Source organism: Rhinopithecus roxellana, chromosome 6 (assembly GCF_007565055.1).
Source record: "Rhinopithecus roxellana isolate Shanxi Qingling chromosome 6, ASM756505v1, whole genome shotgun sequence".
NCBI classification, from domain to species: domain Eukaryota; kingdom Metazoa; phylum Chordata; class Mammalia; order Primates; family Cercopithecidae; genus Rhinopithecus; species Rhinopithecus roxellana.
Window position 1 is genome coordinate 156061008 of NC_044554.1, and position 22743 is coordinate 156083750.

Sequence of the window (22743 nt, forward strand, 5' to 3'; positions counted from 1 at the left end):
AATAAATTTATTAAATCTATTAAATATTGTTAAATATTAAATTTAGTAAGTATTATGGGTTCTTTTACCCCACAAAGCTAGATAAACCTCTTACTGGCCCTGAAGAATAGCTTCCCCTTTCCTTTTTTTTTTTTCTTTTTGCCTGGGGAAGGGGAACCACAGAAGTATTTAAAGAAAAGCACTTGTGGCCAGACACGGTGGCTCATGACTGTAATCCCAGCACTTTGGAAGGGTGAGGCTCAAAACTGCCCAATTTCTTTTTTGAAATGGAGCCTTGCTCTGCCGCCCAGGCTGGAATACAGTGGAACAATCTTGGCTCACTGCAACTTCCGCCTCCTAGGCTCAAGGGATTCTCATGCCTCAGCCTCCCGAGCAGCTGGGATTACAGGTGTCCACCACCACGCCGAGCTAATTATTGTATTTTTTAGTGGAGATGGGGTTTTACTCTGTCAGCTAGGCTGGTCTCAAACTCCTGACCTCAAGTAATCCACCCGCCTCAGCCTCCCAAAGTACTGGGATTACAGGTGAGTCACCATGCCCAGCCTAAACTGCCCAATTTTAAAGGGATAATTGGGAAAACACTTGTTTAAAAAGGAAATGAAGGAGTTGCCATGATTGCGCTTAGCAGTGTGAAGACCCTAGAAAACCTGTGTGAACTCCTGGGAGTTCACAGTCTACTGCCTGGTCAAGAGCCTTAGAAAACTTAGTTGTACATGTTAGGAGAACAGGTCTGAAAGCTTCTCAGGATTGTCTAAACTTCTCCGTTAAGTTCCGTGATGCCTGATGAGTAGTCCCACATTTTCACAGTAGACATGCTATTGCTGCCTCCTTCCTTATCATGAAAAGAGCAGAAGAGCAGAAGATAGCAGACGAAGCAGGAAGACAAAAGGGAGACACTGAAATTGTCACCTACCTTTGGATGTCCCTCGTGCCTCGTGTTTCCCATTGAGCCTCACTTATCAGTGACATAGTGAATGGTTTCTTTGCTCTCCCCTTTCCCTGTGGCTGCCTGGAAGTAAGGGAGGCACTTGCTGACATTATGTTGCTGTGGATTAGTTGGAGGGACAGGAACAGGAAATTTTCCTGGTGGTGTGTGTGTCACTGGGGTTCACAGGGTTACTTTTTAATCTCACTGGCCTCTGTGATTCTGTGACCCTGGTTATTATATGTTCAGAAAGTGTCAGCTTATTTGAAAGGGATACTCTTATTTTTTATTTAAACATTGCCAAAGACCATCACACTTTTTAAAATTGAAACATTTTTGTATTTTTTATTTTTTGGAGACAATGGTCTCACTCTTTCATATGAACATGATGGGACTCAGTCCCTTCCCCTACAGTATGTCTTTAATAACATATCAATGAAGGGTCATGTCTGAATGAATTACAGAAGTTCAGGACCTAAAAAAGGAAGGTCCCCGAAGCCGGGCTTTAGTTTATTGCTACTATTACACTTGCTGTTGAAACTAAGCAGACGACTTCATTTCTCTTGGATTCAGCTTTCTCATGTGTCAGAATGGGACAGGAATGGAGGCGTTGGGATAAGTGTCATTCCACTCTCTGTATTTCTAATCTGGCTGAGACACGTGTGGCAAGTACGTAGATTTGTTGACAGCAGTTTCCTGGATTGCTGTCTTGAATGATTCTGAGGCGCCTCAGCAAGAAAGTATGTTTCTGTTGATTGGGAGTGGGGAGCGCTCACAGCATTCCCAGGGCATTCTGTCCATTATCTCAATACCTGGTGCTGACGTTTCCTGTCCCTCATCAGAAATCCTGACTACTCTGCATCTGATGACTTGAACTTATTGAGCACTGCTTAGTTGCATCATAGAAACCACCTGTTGTTGAACAGCTACCCTGCCTCTTGATGAGAATGGAAAGGCTACCAGGGACCACTGCTGTATGGAATGGCCTTCAGTCATTTCTGCTTAGAACACAGAGGTCATTTTGACTAATAATGTAATTCTCCTTTTGACTGAAAGTGTCACCTCCTGGGTTCAAATGATTCTCCTGACTCAGCCTTCTGAGTAGCTGGGACTACATACAGGCTCCCACCACCATGCCCAGCTAATTTTTGTTTTTTGCTAGAGACAGGGTTACACCATGTTGGTCAGGCTGGTCTTGAACCCCTGACCTCAAGTGATCCATCCGCCTTGGCCTCCTAAAGTTCTGGGATTACAGGCTGAGACACTACATCCGGCCCCAACCATATTTTTTGAGGCTTGGAACTTTCAGCCTCACCGGCTGAACTCCAGGAAGCAAAAGGGGCTGGAAATTGACTTAACCACCAATGGCCAATGATTTTATCATGACTCTATAAAATCCCTAAACAATAGGGTTTGGAGAGCTTCTGAGATGCCGAACATAAGGAGGTGCTGGGAGGATAGCGTGCCCAACAGAGGGTATGGAAGTACCCCTCCCTACTTACCTTACCCTGTGCGTCTCTTTCATTGGCTGTTCCTGAGATGCAGCCTTTACATTGAGCCAGTAATAGAAAATAAACTGGCCAGATGTGGTGCTCCTTCCTGTAATCCCAGCACTTTCCCAGGTCTTTTCACCCTGGCCTCCAAAGTAGCTGGGACCACAGGCATGCATTAGTGTACCATCATACCTGGTTAATTTTTTTATTTTTAATAGAGACAAGATCTCACCATGTTTCCCAGGCTTGTTTCAAATTTCTGGGCTCGAGCAAACCTTTTGCCTCAATGTCTCAACGTGCTGGGGTTACAGGTGTGGGCCCCTGTGCCTGGCCTGGAACCATGCTACTTATATAGTCTGCAGAACTGTGAGCCACAGTCACTCTTAGAATCTTTCATTACCCTACAGAGAAATCCAAACCCCTTAGCCACTACGTTCTACTCCCCACACCTGCCTTGGCCCCCAGGCTTAGGCAACCATTGATTCATTTTTTGTCAGTATAGATTTGCCTAACCTGGACAAACAGACTTGTACAATGTGTGATCTTTTGAGGTTTTTTTCCCTCTTAGCACGTTTTCAAACTTCCTTATGTCATAATGTGTGAAATATCAATATATCATTCCTTCTATGGATGAATAATATCCCGATGCCTCTTCAGGCCAAGCTCACTCCTCACAACGGCCTTTCCAGGCCCAGCTCATGCCGCTCGACAGGCCCAGCTCCTCCTGCACCATGGCCTGTTTCAGCCCAGCTCATGCCTCTCGCAGCCCGCCCAGAGGTGGGAGCTCCTGCTTCACCCTGGCCTCTCTGGTTCGAGGTCCTCCCTCACGCCAGCCCACTGGGACCCAGCTCATGCCTCTCGTGGCCTCTCCAGGCCCAGCCCCTGCATGTGGGCAGGCTCTCCAGTCCCAGTCTCTACCTCGCAGTGGGCTCTCTCTGGGCCCGCCTCTTGCCTCGCCGTGGCCCCCTCGGGCCAACCTCCTGCCCTTCGGTGGGCTCTGCAGGCCCAGCTCCTGCCTTCTAGTGGCCACCATAGGCCAAGCTCATGCCTTGACGGTGCCCTTCCCAGGCCCCGCTTTTGCTTTTGGCGGCCTCTTCAGGCCCAGAACCTGACCTCCAGTAGGCCTCTCCGGGCCTGGCTCTTCCTCCTGGTGGCCTCTGCGGGCCCAAGTCATACTCAAGTCAGCCTCCCCTGGCCCAGCTCTTGCCTCTTGGTGGCCTCTCCAGGTGCACAACTTCCTCCCATCAGCCACTCCAGGCCTAGCTCCTTCTGCCTCCCAATGGCCTCTTTGTGCCCAGCCCAGTTCATGCCTCTTGGCGGCCTTCCCAGGCCCCACTTTTGACTCTTGGTGGCCTCTTCAGGCCCCGAACTTGACCTCCTGTCGGCCTCTCTGGGTTCAGCCTCCTGCCTCCCGAAGGCCCATGTACAGGCTTAGCTTCTGCCTCACAGCGCACTCTCCCACACCTAGGCCGCAGCCTCACTGCAGCCTCCCCAGTCCGAAGCTCCTGCCTTCCGGCGGCTTCAATAGGGCCCGCTCCTGCCTCCCGATGGCCTCCTCAGGCCCAGCTCACCCCTCACAACGGCCTTTCCGGGCCCAGTTTGTCCCCTTTTGGTGGCCTCTCCAGGCGTGTAGAGGCCCATTCTTGGCCTCTCTCGTGGCAGCCTCTCCAGGCCCAGCCCTTCCCCTTCCTCCTGGCTGCGTCGACAGGCCCGACTCCTGCCTCACAACAAACAACCTCTGTGGGCTCAGCTCCTGCCCAGCTCCCGCCAGCCTTTGTAGGCCCAAACCTTTATCAGCCAGAGCTGAGAAAGCCTTTGTAGGCCCACCTGCTTCCCAGTGGCGTGCACAGACCCAGCTCCGGCTGGAGAACAGCCTCTGCGCGTCCCTCGCTGGCCTCCCAGGGGCCTATCCAAGCCTGGCTCTCGCCTCCCAGTGGCTTCCCGAGGCCAGGTTCCTGCCTGCCTGCATCCCAGCAGCCTCAACAGGCCCAGCTCCTCCCGCACCGTGGCCTGTTGCGGCCTAACTCATGCCTCTCGCGGCCTGCCGAGAGATGTGAACTCCTGCCTCACTCTGGCCTCTCTGGGCCGACGTCCTCCCTCACGCTGGCCCATTGGGGCCCAGCTCATTGCACTCATGGCTCTCCAGGCCTAGCCCCTGCCTGTGGGTTGCCTCTCTAGGCCCAGACTCTACCTCGGACTGGGCACTCTCCGAGCCTGCATCTTGCCTTGCAGTGGACCCCTCGGGCCAAGCTTCTGCCTTTTGGTGGCCTCTACAGGCCCAGCTCCTGCCTCCCAGTGGCCTCCATAGGCCAAGCTCATGCCTCGATGGCGGCCTTTCCAGGCCGAGCATTTGCTGCTTTGCATCCTCTCCAGACCCTGCACTTCCTCCAGTCGGCCTCTCCAGGCCCGGCTCTTCCTCCCGGCGGCCTCTGCAGGCCCAAGTTCCCCTCAAGTCAGCCTCTCCGGGGCCAGCTCCTGCCTCCCGGTGGCCTCTGCAGGCCCAAGTCATCCTCAAGTTGGCCTACCCCGGCCCAGCTCTTGCCTCTCAGCGGCCTCTCAAGGTGCACAACTTCCTCCCATCAGCCTCTCCAGGCCCAGCTCCTCCTGCCTCCCAATGGCCTCTGTAGGCCCAGCCCAGCTCGTGCCTCTTGGCGGCCTTCCCAGGTCCCGCTTTTGACTTTTGGCGGCCTCTTCAGGCCCAGAACATGACCTCCAATCGGCCTCTCTGGGCCCAGCATACTGCCCCCGAAGGCCCATATACAGGCCAAGCCTCTGCCTCACAGTGGACTGTCCCACACCCAGGCCGCCACCTCGCTGCAGCCTCCCCTGTCCGAAGCTCCTGCCTTCTGGCAGCTTTGACAGGCCCTGCTCCTTCTGCCTCTCAGTGACCTGCGCAGACCCAGCTCCAAACCTTTATCCAGCCAGAGCTCTGTAGGCCCACCTTCTGCCTCCTGGTGGCCTGCACAGACACAGCTCTGGCTGGAGAACAGCCTCTGTGGGCCCCCGCTTTCCTTCCAGGGCCTCTCCAGGCCTGGCTCTCGCCTCACAGTGGTTTCCTGGGGCCATGTTCCTGCCTGCCTGCCTCCCGGCAGCCCCTACAGGCCCAACTCTGTGGGCCCCGCACTTGCCTCCCAGGGGCCTCTCCAGGCCCGGCTCTCACCTCACAGCGGCTTCCCAGGGCCAGGTTCCTGCCTGCCTGCCTCAAGTGGGCCCCTCCAGGGCCAGCTCCTGCCTCCCGTTGGCCTGTAGAGGCACTTTCTCCACCTCTCACGTGGTGGTCTCTCCCACCTGCAGGCCCAGTTCCTGCCTCTCAGTGGCCTCCATAGGCCAAGCTCATGTCTCAATGATGGCCTTTCCAGGCCTTGCCACATTTAACACATTTCTAGAGTTTCTCACCAGTATGGTTTGTTTCTTAGAAAAGATTGAGTTGTGGTTAAATGCTCCATCACATTTTTTATGTATGTGGAGTTTCTCTCCAGTATAAAATTGCTTAATTAACAATTAATAAGGATGGAGAACCAGTTAAAGGCTTCGCCACATGTGTCTTCTATAATTGCTGGGGTTCTCTCTAATATCAATTATCTTACATTTATTCAGGTTTAAGGACTTTTTAAAGACATTGTCATATTCCTTATTGTAGGGTTTCTCTTCGTATTAATTGTCTTATGTATAACAAGGGTTCAAGACTAGTTAAAAGTTTTACCACATTTTTTGCTGTTGTAGGGTTTCTCTCTAGAAAGTGATCAGATATTATGTAAGGCCTGAGATGTGCTTAAAGGTTCTGTCACATTTTTATCCCTTGTAAGGTCTAATACAAATTCTCTTAGGCTTTGGGAAGCTGAGGCAGGTGGATCACCTGAAGTCAGGAGTTCGACACCAGCCTGGCCAACATGTTGAAACCCCATCTCTACTGAAAATACAAAAATCAGCCAGTGTGATGACATGCACCTGTAATCCCAGCTACTCAGGAGACTGAGGCAGAAGAATCAATTGAACTGGGAAGGCAGAGGTTGCAGTGAGCTGAGATAGTGCCACTACATTCCTGCCTGGCTAAAAAAGTGAGATTCCATCTTTAAAAAAAATTGGTTTTAAAAATAAAATCTCTTAGGTTCATTAAGATTTGAGGGCTGGTTAAAGGCTTTGTTACATTTTTTTACATTCGTAAGATTTTTGTTCATGATGCATTCCCTTATGTACAATAAAGGTTTGGAACTGGTTAAAGGCCTGGCCACATTCCCCACACTTGTAGTGATTTTTTCCAGTACAAATAGTTTTATGTATTATAAGGCCTGAGGGCTGGACTTTGCCACATCTTCACATGTTTAGGGTTTCTCTCCAGAATGAATTTACTTATAGTAAAATGAGCACAAATTAAAACCTTTGCTACATTCCTTGCAATTGTAGGGATTCTCTATCTTAGTCAGTAAGGATTGAGCACTGATCAAAGACTTACCACATTCTTCACATTTCTAGGGTTTCTCTCCAGTATGAATTCTCTTTAGTAAGGTTTGAGAACCAGTTAAAGGCTTTGCCACGTGTTTCACACTTGCAGGGTTGCTCTCCAGTGTGAATTCTCTTGTGTTCAATAAGATGTGAGCTCTGGTTAAAGGTTTTGCCACATTCTTCACATTTGTAGCATGTCTCTCCAGTATGAATTCTCTTAGTTTTAGTAAGGTTTCAGCCATGCACAAAAGCTTTTTCACATTCTTCATGGTTGTGCAGTTTCTCACCAGTTGTACAGTTTCTCACCAGTATGAATTCTCTTATGTTGAGAAAAGTATGAGAACCAGTTGAAAGGTTTGCCATATTCTTCACATGTGCAGGGTTTCCTTCCAGTATGAACACTCTTGTGTCCAGTGAGAGGTGAGCCCTGATTGAAGTCTTTGGCACAATTTTCGCATGTGTAAGGTTGCTCTCCAGCATGAATTCTCTTATGTCCATAAGGTGTGAGCTCTGGTTAAAGGCTTTGCCACATTGTTCACATTTGTAGGGTTTCTCTACAGTACAAATTCTCTTATTTTGAGTAAGGTTTGAGAACCAGTTAAAGGCTTCACCACATTCCTCACATTTGTATGGTTTCTCTCCTGTATGAATTCTCCTATGTTGAGTAAAATTGAGCACCAGTTAAAGGCTTTGCCACATTCATCACATTGAAAGATTAACATTGGTTAAGTCCATTTTAACTTTTTTTCTGTCCCTTACAGTAACCCACACTTTTCAAGTCTTTTAAGTTTAACTCTTCAATGCCATAGCTTTCATATCTTCTCAGTATCACTTTTGGGAATAAATGTTTTATGCTCTGCCCAGGCAAAAGTTCTGGAGTAAAATGAGAAGACACAGCTAAAAGGAATAAAAATAAACTATACCACTTATTAGACTCAGGTGAATATACTTTACAAATACAAAATATAAAATTATGCCAAGCACAATAAAATGGCATAATACCACAAGCCTAAATTCCTTAATAGACATGTAAACTTAACAAAAATATATTGACCAAAATGCCTTTGTAAGAGGTCTAAAACCCAGTTAAAAGATTGCAGTGTCACAGATGAGAATGATGCCAAAATCCACACAGAAGACAAAGGAACATCTGTACATTTACCCACCACAGCCATACCTCCTCCCCAATATAAAATAATGCCTTTAAGTGTAAACTCTCAATTCCTGGCTTCTCTCTCAAAAGTGAAAAAAAGAAATAGTGGCACATGTGTCCGTACTTCTGCCTTGAGGGGATTTTTCAAAGACTGGCTTCTGTCTACCATGACCCAGAGTGCTGAAAGAAATGGTGCTATACTTTGAATGACAGGTTAGTGTCTGTGAGACCAAAGGTAAATGATTCTTACAGCAGCAGAGAGACTGTAGGACCACACAGAAAAAGGTGTATCGACTTATTACAGGCTCTTCAGCAGAAACATGGGCAAACCCACATAACTCAATAAACGGAACACAAATCTAAGGAAGAGACATCTAAAGAACAGGTTTGAGAAATTTTCAATATCTAGTCTGGTAAACTGGTGTAAGATACTTCAGGGTTGAAAGTCACTTTACACAGACTGTGACAGATGGCTTTTTATTTAATGTACATATCTCAACTAAATGTTACAGTATATATAAAGCATCAGACTAACATGGCCCAATCAAAGAAACAAGTATGCAGAAATCAACCCTAAAGAAATGAACATGTATAAATTATCTTTAAAAATCAAGATAACCATCTCAATTATGCTCAATGTCTAACCTGGGAACACAGAAATCTAAGTGTAATCAGGAAAATAAGAATATCAACAAAATAACTGAAGGAAAGAAATTGTAGAGCAGAAGTATACAAAACATGACTGAGAAATTATCCAACGTATGAAAAAATATAAAAACTGAAGCTCAACAAACTTCAACTTGGATAAAGAGACCCATAACAAGACACAATATAAGCAAAGTTTTGAAAGTCACAGAAAGGAAGAGAATCTTGAATGCAGAAAGTCAAGAGATGTATTATCTGTATGCTGTTCCTGCAAGATTACCAGTGAATTTTTGAACAAAAACCCTGCAGACAATAGGGGAGTTATATAGTCCAAGTCCTGAAGGAACAAAAACTTTTAGGAAAACTGTCCCAGAAAATTTTAAAAATAAAGATTTTCCAAGATAACTAAATGATGAGTAAGTACATCACCATTACATCACCTGCAAGAAATGAAAAAAGAAGTCTTTCCCATTGAAAATTGAAAATGATAGAAAACAAACCAAGTCATATAAAAATACACAACTCTCTGGGAAAGATATGCACACACACAAAAATAAAATTTGTAGTATTACAATAATTAAGCAGAAAACAATTGTGCTGTAAAATTGGAAAGACATCATGAAAATTAAAATACTCATTAGTATATGATATACTTAGTGACGTCATAAGTTGAGGGCGGATGTAATGAGCAAGAATTTTTGTAGACAACTGAGTGCAAGTTGTTACTAGCTTAAAATATACAGTTGTGGGGGTGGAGCAAGATGGCCAAATAATAACAGCTCCAGTCTCCGACTCCCAGCGCGAGCGACACAGAAGACTGGTGATTTCTGCATTTTCAACTGAGGTACTGGGTTCATCTCACTAGGGAGTGCCGGACAGTTGGCGCGGGTCAGCTGCTGCAGCCTGACCAGTGAGAGCTGAAGCAGGGCGAGGCATCGCCTCACCTGGGAATCGCAAGGGGGACGGGAATCCCTTTTCCTAGCCAGGGGAACTGAGACACACAACACCTGAAAAATCGGGTAACTCCCACCCCAATACTGTGCTTTAAGCAAATGGGCACACCAGGAGATTATATCCCATACCTGGCCGGGAGGGTCCCATGCCCACGGAGCCTCCCTCATTGCTAGCACAGCAGTCTGCGATCTAACCGCAAGGCAGCAGCGAGGCTGGGGGAGGGGCGCCCGCCATTGCTGAGGCTTAAGTAGGTAAACAAAGCCACTGGGAAGCTCGAACTGGGTGGAGCTCACAGCAGCTCAAGGAAGCCTGCCTGTCTCTGTAGACTCCACCTCTGGGGACAGGGCACAGCACAGCTAAACAACAACAACAACAACAACAACAACAACAACAACAACAACAAAGCAGAAACCTCTGCAGACGCAAACGACTCTGACAGCTTTGAAGAGAGCAGTGGATCTCCCAACACGGAGGTTGAGATCTGAGAAGGGACAGACTGGCTGCTCAAGTGGGTCCCTGACCCCTGAGTAGCCTAACTGGGAGACATCCCCTACTAGGGGCAGACTGACACCCCACACCTCACAGGGTGGAGTACACCCCTGAGAGGAAGCTCCCAAAGTAAGAATCAGACAGGTACACTCGCTGTTCAGCAATATTCTATCTTCTGCAACCTCTGCTGCTGATACCCAGGCAAACAGGGTCTGGAGTGGACCTCAAGCAATCTGCAATGGACCTACAGCAGAGGGTCCTGACTGTTAGAAGAAAAACTATCAAACAGGAAGGACACCTACACCAAAACCCCATCAGTACGTCACCATCATCAAAGACCAGAGGCAGATAAAACCACAAAGATGGGGAAGAAGCAGGGCAGAAAAGCTGGAAATTCAAAAAATAAGAGCACATCTCCCCCTGCAAAGGAGCGCAGCCCATCGCCAGCGATGGATCGAAGCTGGTCAGAGAATGACTTTGACGAGATGAGACAAGAAGTCTTCAGTCCATCAAACTTCTCAGAGCTAAAGGAGGAATTACGTACCCCGCACAAAGAAACTAAAAATCTTGAAAAAAGAGTGGAAGAATTGACAGCTAGACTAATTAACGCAGAGAAGATCATAAACGAAATGACAGAGATGAAAACCATGACATGAGAAATACGTGACAAATGCACAAGCTTCAGTAACCGACTCGATCAACTGGAAGAAAGAGTATCAGTGATTGAGGATCAAACGAATGAAATGAAGTGAGAAGAGAAACCAAAAGAAAAAAGAAGAAAAAGAAATGAACAAAGCCTGCAAGAAGTATGGGATTATGTAAAAAGACCAAATCTACGTCTGATGGGGGTGCCTGAAAGTGAGGGGGAAAATGGAACCAAGTTGGAAAACACTCTTCAGGATATCATCCAGGAGAACTTCCCCAACCTAGTAGGGCAGGCCAACATTCAAATTCAGGAAATACAGAGAACGCCACAAAGATACTCCTCCAGAAGAGCAACTCCAAGACACATAATTGCCAGATTCACCAAAGCTGAAATGAAGGAAAAAATCTTAAGGGCAGCCAGAGAGAAAGGTCGGATTACCCACAACAGGAAGCCCAACAGACTAACAGCAGATCTCTCGGCAGAAAATCTACAAGCCAGAAGAGAGTGGGGGCCAATATTCAACGTTCTTAAAGAAAAGAATTTTAAACCCAGAATTTCATATCCAGCCAAACTAAGTTTCATCAGTGAAGGAGAAATAAAATCCTTTACAGATAAGCAAATGCCTAGAGATTTTGTCACCACCAGGCCTGCCTTACAAGAGACCCTGAAGGAAGCCCTAAACATGGAAAGGAACAACCGGTACCAGCCATTGCAAAAACATGCCAAAATGTAAAGACCATCGAGGCTAGGAAGAAACTGCATCAACTAACGAGCAAAATAACCAGTTAATATCATAATGACAGGATCAAGTTCACACATAACAATATTAACCTTAAATGTAAATGGACTAAATGCTCCAATTAAAAGACACAGACTGGCAAACTGGATAAAGAGTCAAGACCCATCAGTCTGCTGTATTCAGGAGACCCATCTCACATGCAGAGACATACATAGGCTCAAAATAAAGGGATGGAGGAAGATCTACCAAGCAAATGGAGAACAAAAAAAAAGCAGGGGTTGCAATCCTAGTCTCTGATAAAACAGACTTTAAACCATCAAAGATCAAAGAGACAAAGAAGGTCATTACATACTGGTAAAGGGATCAATTCAACAGGAAGAGCTAACTATCCTAAATATATATGCACCCAATACAGGAGCACCCAGATTCATAAAGCAAGTCCTTAGAGACTTACAAAGAGACTTAGACTCCCATACAATAATCATGGGAGACTTCAACACTCCACTGTCAACATTAGACAGATCAACGAGACAGAAAGTTAACAAGGATATCCAGGAATTGAATTCATCTCTGCACCAAGCGGACCTAATAGATATCTATAGAACTCTCCACCCCAAATCAACAGAATATACATTCTTCTCAGCACCACATCACACTTATTCCAAAATTGACCACATAATTGGAAGTAAAGCACTCCTCAGGAAATGTAAAAGAACAGAAATTATAACAAACTGTCTCTCAGACCACAGTGCAATCAAACTAGAACTCAGGACTAAGAAACTCACTCAAAACCGCTCAACTACATGGAAACTGAACAACCTGCTCCTGAATGACTACTGGGTACATAACGAAATGAAAGCAGAAATAAAGATGTTCTTTGAAACCAATGAGAACAAAGATACAACATACCAGAATCTCTGGGACACATTTAAAGCAGTGTGTAGAGGGAAATTTATAGCACTAAATGCCCACAAGAGAAAGCAGGAACGATCTAAAATGGACACTCTAACATCACAATTAAAAGAACTAGAGAGGCAAGAGCAAACACATTCAAAAGCTAGCAGAAGGCAAGAAATAACTAAGATCAGAGCAGAACTGAAGGAGATAGAGACACAAAAAACCCTCCCAAAAATCAATGAATCCAGGAGTTGGTTTTTTAAAAGATCAACAAAATTGACAGACCGCTAGCAAGACTAATAAAGAAGAAAAGAGAGAGGAATCAAATAGACGCAATAAAAAATGATAAAGGGGATATCACCACCGACCCCACAGAAATACAAACTACCATCAGAGAATACTATAAACGCCTCTACGCAAATCAACTAGAAAATCTAGAAGAAATGGATACTTTCCTGGACACTTACACTCTTCCAAGACTAAACCAGGAAGAAGTTGAATCCCTGAATAGACCAATAGCAGGCTCTGAAATTGAGGCAACAGTCAATAGCCTACCCACCAAAAAAAGTCCAGGACCAGATGGATTCACAGCTGAATTCTACCAGAGGTACAAGGAGGAGCTGGTACCATTCCTTCTGAAACTATTCCAATCAATAGAAAAAGAGGGAATCCTCCCTAACTCATTTTATGAGGCCAACATCATCCTGATACCAAAGCCTGGCAGAGACACAACAAAAAAAGAGAATTTTAGACCAATATCCCTGATGAACATCGATGCAAAAATTCTCAATAAAATACTGGCAAACCGGATTCAGCAGCACATCCAAAAGCTTATCCACCATGATCAAGTGGGCTTCATCCCTGGGATGCAAGGCTGGTTCAACATTCGCAAATCAATAAACGTAATCCAGCATATAAACAGAACCAAAGACAAGAACCACATGATTATCTCAATAGATGCAGAAAAGGCTTTTGACAAATTCAACAGCCCTTCATGCTAAAAACGCTCAATAAATTCGGTATCGATGGAACGTACCTCAAAATAATAAGAGCTATTTATGACAAACCCACATCTAATATCATTCTGAATGGGCAAAAAATGGAAAAATTCCCTTTGAAAACTGGCACAAGACAGGGATGCCCTCTCTCACCACTCCTATTCAACATAGTGTTGGAAGTTTTGGCTAGGGCAATCAGGCAAGAGAAAGAAATCAAGTGTATCCAGTTAGGAAAAGAAGAAGTCAAATTGTCCCTGATTGCAGATGACATGATTGTATATTTAGAAAACCCCATTGTCTCAGCCCAAAATCTCCTTAAGCTGATAAGCAACTTCAGCAAAGTCTCAGGATACAAAATTAATGTGCAAAAGTCACAAGCATTCTTATACACCAGTAACAGACAAACAGAGAGCAAAATCAGGAATGAACTTCCATTCACAATTGCTTCAAAGAGAATAAAATACCTAGGAATCCAGCTTACAAGGGATGTAAAGGACCTCTTCAAGGAGAACTACAAACCACTGCTCAGTGAAATAAAGGAGGACACAAACAGATGGAAGAACATATCATGCTCATGGATAGGAAGAATCAATATCGTGAAAATGGCCATACTGCCCAAGGTTATTTATAGATTCAATGCCATCCCCATCAAGCTACCAATGAGTTTCTTCACAGAATTGGAAAAAACTGCTTTAAAGTTCATATGGAACCAAAAAAGAGCCCGCATTGCCAAGACAATCCTAAGTCAAAAGGACAAAGCTGGAGGTGTCACGCTACCTGACTTCAAACTATACTACAAGGCTACAGTAACCAAAACAGCATGGTACTGGTACCAAAACAGAGATATAGACCAATGGAACAGAGCAGAGTCCTCAGAAATAATACCGCACATCTACAGCCATCTGATCTTTGACAAACCTGAGAGAAACAAGAAATGGGGAAAGGATTCCCTATTTAATAAATGTGCTGGGAAAATTGGCTAGCCATAAGTAGAAAGCTGAAACTGGATCCTTTGCTTACCCCTTATACGAAGATTAATTCAAGATGGATTAGAGACTTAAATGTTAGACCTAATACCATAAAAACCCTAGAAGACAATCTAGGTAGTACCATTCGGGACATAGGCATGGGCAAGGACTTCATGTCTAAAACATCAAAAGCAACGGCAAGCAAAAGCCAAAATTGACAAATGGGATCTAATTAAACTAAAGAGCTTTTGCACAGCAAAAGAAACTACCATCAGAGTGAACAGGCACCCTACAGAATGGGAGAAAATTTTTGCAACCTACTCATCTGACAAAGGGCTAATATCCAGGAATCTACAAAGAACTCAAACAAATATACAAGAAAAAAAACAAACAACCCCATCAAAAAGTGGGCAAAGGATATGAACAGACATTTCTCAAAAGAAGACATTCATACAGCCAACAGACACATGAAAAAATGCTCATCATCACTCGCCATCAGAGAAATGCAAATCAAAACCACAATGAGATACCATCTCACACCAGTTAGAATGGCAATCATTAAGAAGTCAGTAAATAACAGGTGTTGGAGAGGATGTGGAGAAATAGGAACACTTTTACACTGTTGGTGGGACTTGTAAACTAGTTCAACCATTATGGAAAACAGTATGGCAATTCCTCAAGGATCTAGAACTAGATGTACCATATGACCCAGCCATCCCACTACTGGGTATATACCCAAAGGATTATAAATTATTCTACTACAAAGACACATGCACACATATGTTTATTGTGGCACTATTCACAATAGCAAAGACTTGGAATCAACCCAAATGTCCATCAGTGACAGACTGGATTAAGAAAATGTGGCACATAGACACCATGGAATATTATGCAGCCATAGAAAAGGATGAGTTTGAGTCCTTTGTAGGGACATGGATGCAGCTGGAAACCATCATTCTTAGCAAACTATCACAAGAAGAGAAAACCAAACACCGCATGTTCTCACTCATAGGTGGGAACTGAACAATGACATCACTTGGACTCGGGAAGGCGAACATCACACATCAGGGCCTATCATGGGGGGTTAGGGGGAGGAATTGCATTGGGAGTTATACCTGATATAAATGACGAATTGATGGGTGCTGACGAGTTGATGGGTGCCGCACACCAACATGGTAGAAGTATACATATGTAACAAACCACGTTATGCACATGTACTGTAGAACTTAAAGTATAATAATAATAAAAATATATATACAGTTGTAACTTATTTAAGAGATTTAATGTAATTGGTAACCATAAAGAAAATGAAGATATGCAATAGAAAATAAAAAAAGCAAAGCATGTCACTGCAAATATCAACAAGACACAAGGAAATACAAAGTAAATTCAGACAGAATAGCTACAAGAGTCTAAAACAATAAAATGGTAATTGTAAATCATTTCCTTCCAGAAAAATATCAAAATATTCATGGACTAAACTTCCCAATCAAAAGGAAAATGTTAAATAAAGGGATTATTTTTAATTTAGAAACCAAAATCCACCTATGTCATTTCTCCCAGAGACTCACCTCAGATCTAATGATGAAAATAGACTGAAAGATGGAAAAAGACATTCCAGGCAAATGTTAACCAAATGAGAGGCAGAGAACAAATTATATTAAGTCAAAAGCTGCCATATTTTATAAAATATAGTTTAAGTCAAAACTCACAAGAGACAAACAGGGACATTAAATTATATATATATTTAAAATGGTTCATTCACTGGGAACCTATTTATATCTCTTGTCATGGTTGCTAAATATATAAAGCAAGCATTGACACAAATGAGGTGATGTAATAGTGGGAGAGTACTTCATTACTTTCAGTAATGAATAATAAAGCATGGCAGAACATTAATAGGGGAAGAAAGGACTTGAAAGCAATGTAAAGCAATTATACCTAAAAGACATATGGAACACACCACACAACAGCAGAATCCACAATATTTTCAATAGCTCACGAGAAAATTCTGCTGGATACAACATCTGTTATTTCACAAAACAAGTCTTAATCCATTTTTTAAACTTGAATATTACACACTATTATTTTTGGCCAGAATTGAATGAAACTAAAAATCACTAACAGAAGGAAAACAGAAGGAAAACAGAAGGAAAAATTAAACAATACACTCTTAAGCATGCTCTTGTTCAAAGGTCGGAAGACTTAATCCTGTGAAGATGGCCATACTGACCAAAATGATCTGTCTATACATTCAATGCAATCCCTTTCAAATTCCAAATTTCCCTTTTCAAAATACAGGAAAACAACCCCCAAATCATATGGAATATCAAGAAACCACAAATTCCCTGACTACTTAAAAAAGGAAAACAATAAGAGGCATCCCTGACTACTTAAAAAAGGAAAACAATTGAAGGCATCATGCTTTATGGTTTCAAAATATAAAACAAAGGTAGGGTAATCAAAACACTTTGGTACTGGCATAAAAGTAAAACCCTACACCAAGAAAACAGAACGCAGCACAGATAAAAACTCTCACATGTATGGTCAAATGAGTTATTAACACCATTTGTTGTGACATTATTCACAAAAGTCAATAGGTAAAAGCAACCCAAACTTCCCTGACCAAATAAATGGATAAATATAATTTGGAATATAAAAATAATGGAATATTACTCAGCTTAAAAAAAAGCAAAACAACAAGAAATCTTCCAACATCTACCATAAACATAAATCTTGATGACATTATGTTAAATTTAATGAACCAGCCAAAAATAAGACAAATACTGTATGAATCTACTTATATGGGATATCTAAAGTAGTTACACTATTAAAAAGAGAAAACAGAATAATGTTTGGAAAGGGCCAGGTAATGGGAAATAGGATTCACATGGATTGTGTATTAGTTTAACAAGATAAAAACATTCTAGGCTGGGCAGGTGGCTCATGCCTGTTATCCCAGCACTTTGGGAGGCCAAGGCAGGCAGATTACATGAGGTTGGGAGTTCAATACCAGCCTAACCAACATGGTAAAATCCCATCTCTACTAAAAATACAAAAGTTAGCCAGGCATGGTGGCACACACCTGTAATCCCAGCTACTCAGGAGGCTGAGCCAGGAGAATTATCTGAAACAAAAATCAAAATAACCATCTCAATTATGCTCCATATGTAACATGGGAACACAGACAACTAAGTGTCATCAGGAAAATAAGAACCCAGGAGATTGCAGAGAACTGAGATTGTGCCACTGCACTCCTATCCTAGCATTTCCCCAGATAAATAATAAGAGTTTCTGACCACGCTCACCCTCTTTCCTACTGTTACTTGTATCCACTATAATAAAGGCTGGCGCTGGAACCAGCAGAACAGTCTACCCCCTCCTGCTTAGCAGGAAACCTAACACATGCAGGAGCCTCTAGATTTAACCATCTTCTCACTCCATTTGGCAGGTATCTCTTCTATTTTAGGGGCCATTAACTTTATCACCACAATTATTAACATAAAACCTCCAGCTATGTCCCAGAGTCACACACCCCTTTTCGTCTGATCAGTCCTAATTACAGCAGTTCTGTGACTCCTTTCTCTCCCAGTCCTAGCCGCCAGCATTATTCTACTGTTAACTGACTGCAATCTTAATACTACTTTTTTTGACCCAGCTAGTGGAGGTGATCCTATCGCATATTAGCACTTATTCTGATTCTGTGGTCAGCCTGAAGTCTATATCCTCATCCTGGCGGGCTTCAGGATAATTTCCCATATCGTAACATATTACTCTGGAAAAAAGCCATTTGGGTGTATGGGCATAGCATGAGCCATAGCATCAACTGGCTTCTTAGGGATTATGTATGGGCTCACCACATATTTACAGTAGGAACAGATGTACATACACAAGCATACTTCACCTCTGCTACTATAATTATTGCTATTCCTACTGGTGTCAAAGTATTTAGCTGATTAGCTACACTACACATTGGTAACATCAAATGATCTCCTGCAATACTCTGAGCCCTAGGATTTATTTTTCTTTTTACAGTAGGAGGTCTAACCGGCATTGCACTAGCAAATTCATTACTAGATATTGTTTTACATGATACATATGACGTCACAGCCCATTTCCATTATGTTTTATCAATAGGAGCCGTATTTGCTGTTATAGGTGGCTTTGTCCACTGATCCCCCTATTTTCAGGTTATACACTTAATCAAAAGTATGCTAAAATTCACTTTGCCATCATATATATAGGTGTCAATTTCACTTTTTTCCTGCAACATTTCCTCTGCCTATATGGTATGCCACGAAGTACTCTGATTATCACGACATGTACACCATAGTGCACTCATGATCTATTCCCTCATTAAGGTTAAAACCAGATGCAACCCCTGGACGCTTAAATGAATCTGCCTTAACCGCTACTTGACCAGGCCTCTACTACGGACAATGCTCAGAAATTTGTGGCTCTAACCACAGTTTTACACCTATTATTCTAGAATTAGTCCCATCAAAAACTTTCAAAACTTGGTCTATATCCGCACTATAATATCACTGTAAAGCTACCCCAGTGTTAACATTTTCAGTTAAAGATTGAGAGAATTCACACCTCTTTACAGTGAATGCCTCAACTAGATATTTCCACATGACCTATTATTGTTATATCAACAATCATAACTTTATTCTCCATTATCCAATTAAAACTATCAAAGTTCATTTACTATACACCCCCTACACTGAAAATAGTTAAAACGCAAAAACGTGACAGCCCTTGAGAACTAAAATGAATGAAAATCTCATTTACTGCCCCGACAATCCTCGGATTACCCACAGCAGCACTGATCATCTTGTTTCCCACCACACTCTTTCCAACCTCCAACTATCTCATCAATAACCGATTGATTTCTATTCAACAATGACTAGTTCAACTTGTTCTCAACCAAATAATAATCATACATAATATTAAAGGATGAACTTGATCCCTTATACTAATATCCCTAATTCTCTTTATTGCCTTAATCAATCTCCTTGGGCTTCTACCCCACTCTTTTACACCAACTACTCGACTATCAATAAATCTCGGTATAGTAATCCCTTATGAGCAGGCACAGTAATCACAGGCTTCCACTTTAAAACTAAAAACTCTTTAGCTTACCTCCTACCACCAGGCACACACATTCCACTTACCCCTATACTAGTAATCATCGAAACCATTAGTCTACTTACACAACCAGTGGCATCAGCTGGACGTTTAACAGCCAGCATTATAGCCGACCACTTACTTATATACTTAATTGGAGGAGCCACACTATTATCAACTATTAACCATCCCACAGCTTCGATCACCCTTATTATTCTGATTCTATTGACCACTCTCGAATTTGCTGTGGCCCTCATCTAAGCTTATGCCTTTAGGCTATTAGTAAGCCTGTATTTATATGACAACACATAATGACCCACCAAACACATGCCTATCATTTCGTCTAACTCAGTCCTTGGCCATTAATAGGGGCTCTCCCAACTCTCCTAATAACATCCGGCTTAGCTACATGATTTCACGTTAACTCTATTACTCTTTTAACCTTAGGCCTACTAACCAATACACTGACTATATATCAATGGTGATGTGATATTACCCGGGAAAGTACATTTCAAGGCCACCGTACAACAATTGTCCAAAAAGGCCTCTGATGTAGAATAGTCCTATTTATTATCTCAGAATTATTTTTCTTTGCTAGATTCTTCTGGGCATTCTGCCGTTCTAGTCTATCCCCAACACCAGAACTAGGAAGACATTGACCCCCAACAGGCATTTCTCCCCTTGACCCTCTGGAAGCACCCCTCCTGAATACATCTGTATTACTAGCATCAGGGGTTTCAAATACTCGAGCCCATCACAGCCTAATAGAAAATAATTGAAAACAATTCAAGCACTACTTACCACAATTGTCTTAGGCATTTACTTCACCCTCCTGCAAGTCTCAGAATACTTTGAGGCTCTCTTTGCTATTTCTGATGGAATTTATGGCTCAACATTCTTTATAGCTATAGGTTTTCAAAGACTTCACAGCATTAATGGATCAACATTCCTCACTATCTGTCTCCCCTGCCAATTAAAATACCACTTTACATCTAGCCATCACTTTGGCTTTGAAGACGCCACCTGATACTGACACTTTGTAGATGCAGTATGACTATTCTTGTATATTTCTATTTACTGATTAGGATCTTACTCTTTTAGTATAAACAGTACCACTGACTGCCAATCAATTAGTTTGGACAACATCTGAAAATGAGTAATTAACCTAACACTAGCCCTAGTAATCAACACCCTATTAGCCCCATCACTGATAGTTATTACATTTTGGCTCCCACAACTTAATATTTATATTAAAAAATCCAGCCCCTACGAATGTGGATTTGACCCGTTATCCTCCAGCCACATTCCCTTCTCCATAAAGTTTTTTCTAGTAGCCATCACATTCCTCCTATTTGACTTAGAAATCGCTCTACTACTGACTACTCTTGCCATAAGCCTTTCAAACAAGCAATCTGACACTAATAATCAGCACAGCCCTTATACAAGTTATCATTTTAGTCGTGGGGTTGACTTATGAATGAACTCAAAAAGGATTAGATGGAACTGAATTGGTAGATGGTTTAAGCCAAAATAAATGATTTTGACTCATTAGCTTATGATACAACATATTTACCAAATGCCCTCTATTTATATCAATATCATATTAGCATATACCGTACTGCTTCTGGGGATATTAATCTATTGATCCCACTCGAAATCCCTACTATGCCTAGAAGGAATATAATCATTATTCATCATAAAACTCCTATAACTTTAAATACACTATTCACCCTAGCATTCATAATACCAATTACCCTCCTAATACTTGCTGCCTGTGAAGCCACAGTGGGCCTTGCCTTACTGGTTTCAATCTCCAACACCTGTGGCCTAGACTATGTATATAACCTAAATTTACTTCAATGCTAAAAATTAGTATTCCAACAATTATAATGCTACTAATAACATGATTCTCTAAAAATTCTAAAATCTGAATCAATATGGCTATTCACAATCTAATCATCAGCTTCATTGCCCTATTATTTTTTAATTAATTCAATGACGATCTATTCAACTTCTCATTAACTTTCTCTTCTGATCCGCTGACATCACCCCTTCTAATATTAACAGCCTGACTACTACCTCTTATAATTATAGCAAGCCAGTACCACCTCTCCAATCAGTCACCCTCATGGAAAAAGCTCCATATTTCCATACTGATTTCCCTACAATTTTTAAAATAATTATGGCATTCGCAGCCACAGAACTAATTATATTTTATATTCTCCTTGAAGGTACAATTATCGCTGCCTTAATTATTATCACCCCCTGGGGTAAGCAACCAGAATGCCTCAGTGCAAGCTTATATATCTTATTTGATACACTAGTGGGATCTCTCCCCCTACTTATTATACTTATTCACACTCAAAATACCTTAGGTTCACTGAACATGACAATAATATTTAACACCCAAGAGCTATTAATCTCCTGATTCAATAACCTTATATGATTAGCATGTATTATGGGTTTTATAGCAAAAATACCCCTATACGGACTTCACCTATGACTTCCTTAAGCCCACGTAGAAGCCCCTATTGCAGGCTCAATAGTACTTGCAGCGGTTCTCCTAAAACCTGGCGGCTAGGGCATAATACGGCTTACCTTTATCCTCAGCCCCCTGACAGAGTATACAGCCTACCCCTTCCTCGTGTTATCTTTATGAGGGATAGTTATAATAAGCTCTATTTGTCTACCACAAACTATCTAAAATCACTTATTGCATATTCCTCTATAAGTCATACAGCACTTGTTATTATGACTATCCACATTCAAACCCCCTGAAACTTTACCCTCATAATTGCCCATGGACTTCCTTGGTCCTTACTGCTTTGCCTAGCAAATTCAAACTATGAGCAAATCCATAGCCGAATCATTTTACTCTCTCGAGGGCTTCAAACACTACTCCCACTAACAGCCTTTTGATGACTTAGAGCAAATCTTACTAACCTTGCCTTACCCCCACACCATTAATCTAATGGAATAACTCTTTGTAATGGTGGCTTCATTCTCCTGATCAAACATCACCATTATGCTTATAAAACTTAATATTAATCACAGCCCTTTGTTCCCTGTACCTACTTATCACAATACAACAAGGAACACTTACACGTTACATTAATAGCATTAAAAAGCATTCCTCTATACGAGGAAATATACTAATACTCATACACCTTGCACCTATTCTATTGTCCCTAAACCCTAAGATTACTATAGGTTTTATACCCTGTAAATATAGTTTAATCAAAACATTAGATTATGGGTCTAGT

At 42.5% G+C, this 22743-nt stretch overlaps 2 pseudogenes; both read left to right on the forward strand.

The window, feature by feature from the left end:
- The first annotated feature begins 3149 nt into the window (after nt 1-3149).
- LOC104681715 lies at nt 3150-4239 on the forward strand (annotated as a pseudogene).
- Nucleotides 4240-19123: 14884 nt separating this feature from the next.
- On the forward strand, nt 19124-19792 carry LOC115898297 (annotated as a pseudogene).
- The last annotated feature ends 2951 nt before the right edge of the window (nt 19793-22743 follow it).